Source organism: Musca autumnalis, unplaced genomic scaffold (assembly GCF_047663935.1).
Source record: "Musca autumnalis isolate F117 unplaced genomic scaffold, ASM4766393v1 scaffold_5, whole genome shotgun sequence".
Lineage (NCBI taxonomy): Eukaryota > Metazoa > Arthropoda > Insecta > Diptera > Muscidae > Musca > Musca autumnalis.
In genome coordinates, this window is record NW_027412088.1 from 95,254,120 (window position 1) to 95,260,119 (window position 6,000).

The following is a 6,000-nucleotide window of genomic DNA, read 5'->3' on the forward strand; positions in this document are numbered from 1 at the left end:
TCGGACAGCTGTTGTTGTTTTATCGGACAGCTGTTTGTTTTTATATTTTTACATTAGTGTCTTAAAATTAATAAAATAAAATTAACTAAGGGGTCGATTATGGATAGCAACTCAACTGTAGATGCGTTGCCAGATCAGAAAATCATACAATTAAAATTACTGAAACGACAGAAAATTTTGTCAAATCTATTCAATGTCAGTATTTTGAACCTTCAGCTATTAATTTAATTGTAAAAAAGTGTGAATTTCAATGCCGAAATGGAATTTTCTATTTTTAAATATGCTTTCGGCAACGCAACTGCGGTTGGGTTGCTATGCATAATTTAGATAAAAAATAAAGGTAAATTTAGATAAAAAATAAAAATTGTGTGATTTGTGCTTGGGGCCATTGTCTTGAAAAATTTTTAATTGTGGCTCTAATCCCATTTTTTTCGCGCTACATTTCAAATTTTCCTTCAGAATGTTTAAATGACACATCCATAATTCCTTTGATAAAGGCAAGATTCACTTCACCGGAAGCACTCACACAACTCCACACCATAACAGATCCTACGGTTGGAATTGTGTGTTTAGGGTCCAAGGCCGTATTTGCCCTACGCCATACCTTACTTGGTCCATCCGACCTAATGAGGTTAAATTTGCTTTCATTGCCAAAAATAACAGTCTGTTTGGGTCGGATGGACCAATTAAGGGATGGCGTATAGCAAATACGACCTTGGATCCTTAACACACAATTCCAACCGTAAAGCACGGAGGAGGATCTGTTATGGTATGGGGTTATATGAGTGCTTCCGGTGCAGGAAATTTTGTTTTTATCGAAGAAATTATGGATAAGATGTGTTATTTAAACACTCTGAAGGATAATTCGAAATGGAGCGTTGAAAAATGGAATGGGGCAACATTTCAATTTTTTCAAAAAATGACTCGAAGCACAAATCACACCTTCTTTCAGAATGGGTGCTATATTACTGTCCAAAAGTGATTCATAGACCTCCCCAATCTCCGCATTTGAATCCTATAGGAAATGTATGGAGTATTTTGGAGACAAATGTAAGAAGTCATAACATCTAAAGTATAGGAACCCTGAAAAATTCCTTGCAGGAAGAATAGGGAAAATTCAGATTTCTTGCACCGAAAATTTAGTTAAATCTATGCCAAAAAGGCTAAAAGCTACAAATGATCTCATACCAAGTACTAAACACCTAAGATATACTTTTTGTTTAATAAAACTTTCAGTGTTATACATACATACATACAGTCAGGGACAAAAGTTTACATACACCCCTAAATCCCGGGTATTGGGTTAGTAGTGATTTTAATGAAATTCCATGTATGCAGTTTTATTTCGCCTCACTAATAAACAGTATTTAATAGAACAAAAGTATATTCCATAATACAAATAACGGTACATTTTACAAAAACCTAAAAATGATGGGGACAAAAGTTTACATACACCCCAAGGAAATATGCGTATTGCCGTGCAATTTATGGAATTAGCAGCAAAATGTATACATTTTATTGTTTTCCGAATGCCTCTGGGTGTCTTAAATATATTTTAGAGAAAAGAAAATAATTTTTGGGGGTCAAATGCCGTTATTTAAGGTCAAACTTCTTGTATAGCTTGTTAAAGTTAAACCTTGCTTAATTCTTTGCGTTTTTAGGTAATGCACTTTAAAAAAAAAAACACAAAATTAGTGTCAGATTACAAATTTTGAGGCCCTAGAAAGCGTTGGAGTTGTTTTTATGCAAAATATTACTTCTTGGACGTCGATAAATGCCGCTTTTCATCAGATTTCTCAGGAAGTTAATAAATTCTGCGGAATTCTTGGTGCAAATTACATATAGAAGGCCTTGAATTGCCTTGTAATATGGTCTGATACAATCCTCTGGCATCAATTAACTCAGAAATGTACAATTATACGAAACTTTTCTTCCCTATAGTGACGGTAATGATCATAATACGAAAACGACGTTGTTCACAGTACAAATTTCATTCTTTTTTGGTAGTGCTTACATTTTGATGCTTTGGAAGCTTCGGGAACAGGTTTGTAACAGAAAATTTCACATTTCTGATTCAATTGATGCCAGAGGATTGTATCAGACCATATTACAAGGCAATTCAAGGCCTTCTATATGTAATTTGTACCAAGAATTCCGCGGAATCTATTAACTTCCTGAGAAATGTGATGAAAAGCGGGCATTTATCGACGTCCAAGAAGCAATATTTTGCACAAGAACAACTCCAAAGCTTTCTGGGGTCTCAAAATTTGTAATCTGACACTAATTTTGTGGTTTTTTTAAAGTGCATTACCTAAAAACGCAAAGAATTAAGCAAGGGTCAGCTTTAACAAGCTATACAAGAAGTTTGATCTTAAATAACGGCATTTGACCCCCAAAAATTATTTTCTTTTCTCTAAAATATATCTCAGACACCCAGAGGCATTCGCCAAAACAATAAAATGTATAAATTTTGCTGTTAATTCCATAAATTTCACGGCAATATGCGTATTTCCTTGGGGTGTATGTAAACTTTTGTCCCCATCATTTTTAGGTTTTTGTAATATTTTCCGTTATTTGTTTTATGGAATATACTTTTGTTATATTAAATATTGTTTATTATTGAGAAGAAATAAAACTGCATTCTTGGAATTTCATAAAAATCACTACTAACCCTAATACCCGAGATTTAGGGGGTGTATGTAAACTTTTGTCCCTGACTGTACTTTTCAATGTGAGGTAGATCGATGTTGTTTAACATTTTTATTTTTTATATAAATGTACCTAAATTTTGCTAATTTTATTAGTTTTAAGTTAAGACACTAATGTAAAAATATAAAAAAGAACAAGAAACTGCAGTGGATACTTTTGACTGTGACTCACTGTAACTCCACCTAATCAAAAGTTTCTGACATTTCGCTAATAAAAACGACGTACAAAAAAACAATAATGTCATGCTTTTTTTTCCTAAAGTGGTCAGCTAGGTATATGTATGTAGGTATGACTGTTTGATGGATGGTGAGAGGGGTTAATACAATCAATTGTTCATTTTTGTTACCTTTTTTATAAACAGAACCGAAGGGCTTTTAATTCTTACTGCTTCTGTTGTTGTTGTTGTTCTTGCTATTTGTCACTCACTCTTATCAAAGATAAACACAATCATCCACACTGATATCGACGTAAATAATAATAAAAAATAAATGTGTCAAAAATTAAACGCACGTTTTTGTTGCTATCAATAGTAATGAATGACTTTTATTAAATTAGATGTAATTTTTTCTTCGCATAAAATGTAATTTTTCACTAAAATAAACAATTTTTAATATTTGTTACTTGCTTTGTTTTTTTTATTTTATTGATTTTTTCTATTTTCACTTTGTGTCGTAATTTTACAACCTTGTCAGAAATAATGGAATACAATTTCCACACTCTCTCTGATGCGATATTATACAGTGAATTTCCCCAATTGGCAACATCACAGTTGCAGTCAGCATCCGTTTATCACACAAACAACCCCTCTCTCCTCCCAACCATTCATATGCATTGTGAGAAATTTTCATAGAAAATTTTCTCTTTGAAATGGGAAAATGTTTTTCTCACAACAAAGCAAATTTTCTATTTTTGCGTTATTCGTTTATTTTTCTTTCGATTCGTTTAAACTCGTAAAAATGCCATAAAAATTTGTTGTTTTGTGTTTGTGCAAAATTACAGCAACAAACAAATCAAACACGACGGACCGACAAACATTCGCCTAGAAAAATTGCGACCCGTTCATACAAATCAGATCTAAACAACTGAAACATGCTGCCAACGGAGACACAACACAGCGCAAGGTAAGTTGTATTGCCTTGATTTGTTGTTAGCCATTGTTTTTGTTGTATTTCTTCTTCGTTTTGTTTTGGTCGTGGATATTTGTTGGTCAACGCTTGATGTCGTGTGATTGTCGGCTGTCTTACTTTCCGCAACATTTTCCTTTGGTTGCGTGTATAATGTATGATGTTCGAAAGAAATGTTGCAATGCAACATCTGTTTTGTCTGATTATTTCAATGTTGCAACGTTGGTGAATATTATTAGGTGTGTCTTTTTACTTACTAAATGTTGCTGAAACATTTTTTTCAGCAACTTTTCCTTTATACAACTGTCAAAATCTGCAACATTAGTAATAATTATTACAAATTATCACGTAAAAAGACACAGCTATTATTAGGCTTTGTTGCTATCAACTTTACAACATGTTTAAATCATTCAAATAAGATATTTGAAATGGTTTCGGATATTAGGTGTGTCTTTTTTGTCTTTTTCAGCAACATTTCCTGTAAACAACTGTCAAAAACTGCAACATTAGTAATAATTCCCAGCAAAATAAATTGGAAGTAGTGCAATGTAGACTAGTTCTTTCACGGCATGTTTTTATGCAGTTCAAACGGAGTCGTGAAAAAGGCACTCCATTCCCCACATTTTAACCGCATTTGGATGCAATCCAAAGAATCACATCCATTTGTCACATTTTAACAACATCCGGAGGCAGTTCAACGGAGTCGTGAAAAAGGCACTCCAATTCCTCACAATTTAACAGCATCCGGATGCAATGCAAACGGAGTCGTGAGAAAGGCACTCCATTCACTACATTTTATTAGCAGTTGTTAGAGATCCCTACATGTACATAAATCAGTTTGTACATCTCTACAGGCACCGGAATACATTTCCAAAAGGAGATAATCGTGTTAACATTTCCAAACATTTGTTAATACAAACTAAATAATATTTTATTTGTGAACATTTTTCCGGTAACTCACGAGAAGAAACTTTCCCAATGGAGTGCTGTTGGAGTACATGTCGAAATCTTAATTGGTGATGGGAAGACAATATCAAACCCATTTAGCAGATGAAGCAAAAGCACTTAAGCTTGGATTAAATGAAGAGCGGAGGAAACACACATGTTTGCGATTGAATTCAATAGAGAATTTTCATAATTTGTGTTAATTTAATATTTTTGTTTTACACAATTAATAAATGCATTTTATTTTGTTATTCAAAACACGTGTTCTGGACTGCCTCATATTCTACAACAAAGGGTCAGTTAAAATGCAATGCCAAAGGGTCAGTTAAAATGCAGTGCCAAAGGTTCAGTTAAAATGCAATGCCAGAGGGTCAGTTAAAATGCGGTGCAATGGAGTGCCTCTTTCAGTAGTCACTCCCATGTAAAAATCATGAGTGAAAATTCATAATTTGATGCACTTCCAAATCACTTGTACATGTCATTTAACTGCCTCTTTGGAGGCAAACATTTCGCTGGGTTATTACTAATTATCACGTAAAAAGACACAGCTATTGTTGTAATGACGGATACGAAAACCAAGCGTTTCCGCGGTTTTGGTTTATACTCGTCTTCATAAGATTAATATTCCATAAAACAGTTTTTCATTTTATAACGTTTTTTGCTTCTCCTGTAAAGTTATTATTTTGTTAGTTACTACTTTTCGCATTTATGGTGACGATATACAAAAAGCATACAGTGTCGAGCGCAGTTGGAACAAATGAAAAAAAATGCCGGGCCAAACTTTTTATACCCTCCACCACTAGTTGTGCGAGGGCTGCACGAAAATTTTTTGGCCTAGGCAACACCGCGTGTTGCCAGGGGCCATTTGATTTATTTTTGGAAAGCTTGGCAGTATTTAGCCTAGACGTACTCAGGACAGTTTGTCATGCGACCATGTGATGTGTTGTTCACAGTGACTTGAAAAAATCACTTTGCAAAAAAATGGAATTTACTTGTGAACAATTTCGTCCAAGCATTTTCACAAATTTCGACGTGCAAAATCACGGCAAGAGTGCATCGATCAAATTAAATCTTTTTATGTCGATAAAGGACCATCCTATAAGACTACAAAAAACTGGTTTAATGAATTCAATGGTGGTACTCGCCAAAAAAAGAAGGTCGTGAGGGTAGCCCAAAATCGGCCGTTGTGCCAGAAAAAAATATACGGTGCGTTAACGGATAA

The 6,000-nt window shown here is 34.1% G+C and overlaps 1 protein-coding gene across 2 annotated transcripts in view; it reads right to left on the bottom strand.

The window, feature by feature from the left end:
- The window catches only part of wun (wunen), a 231,924-nt gene extending 228,131 nt beyond the window's left edge, over positions 1-3,793 (bottom strand). For both annotated transcript variants that reach the window (XM_073957040.1, XM_073957041.1), the window contains exon 1: positions 3,056-3,793. The gene's annotated coding sequence lies outside the window, so the exon portion shown is untranslated. The remainder of the gene's footprint in view (positions 1-3,055) is intronic.
- Positions 3,794-6,000: the final 2,207 nt, after the last annotated feature.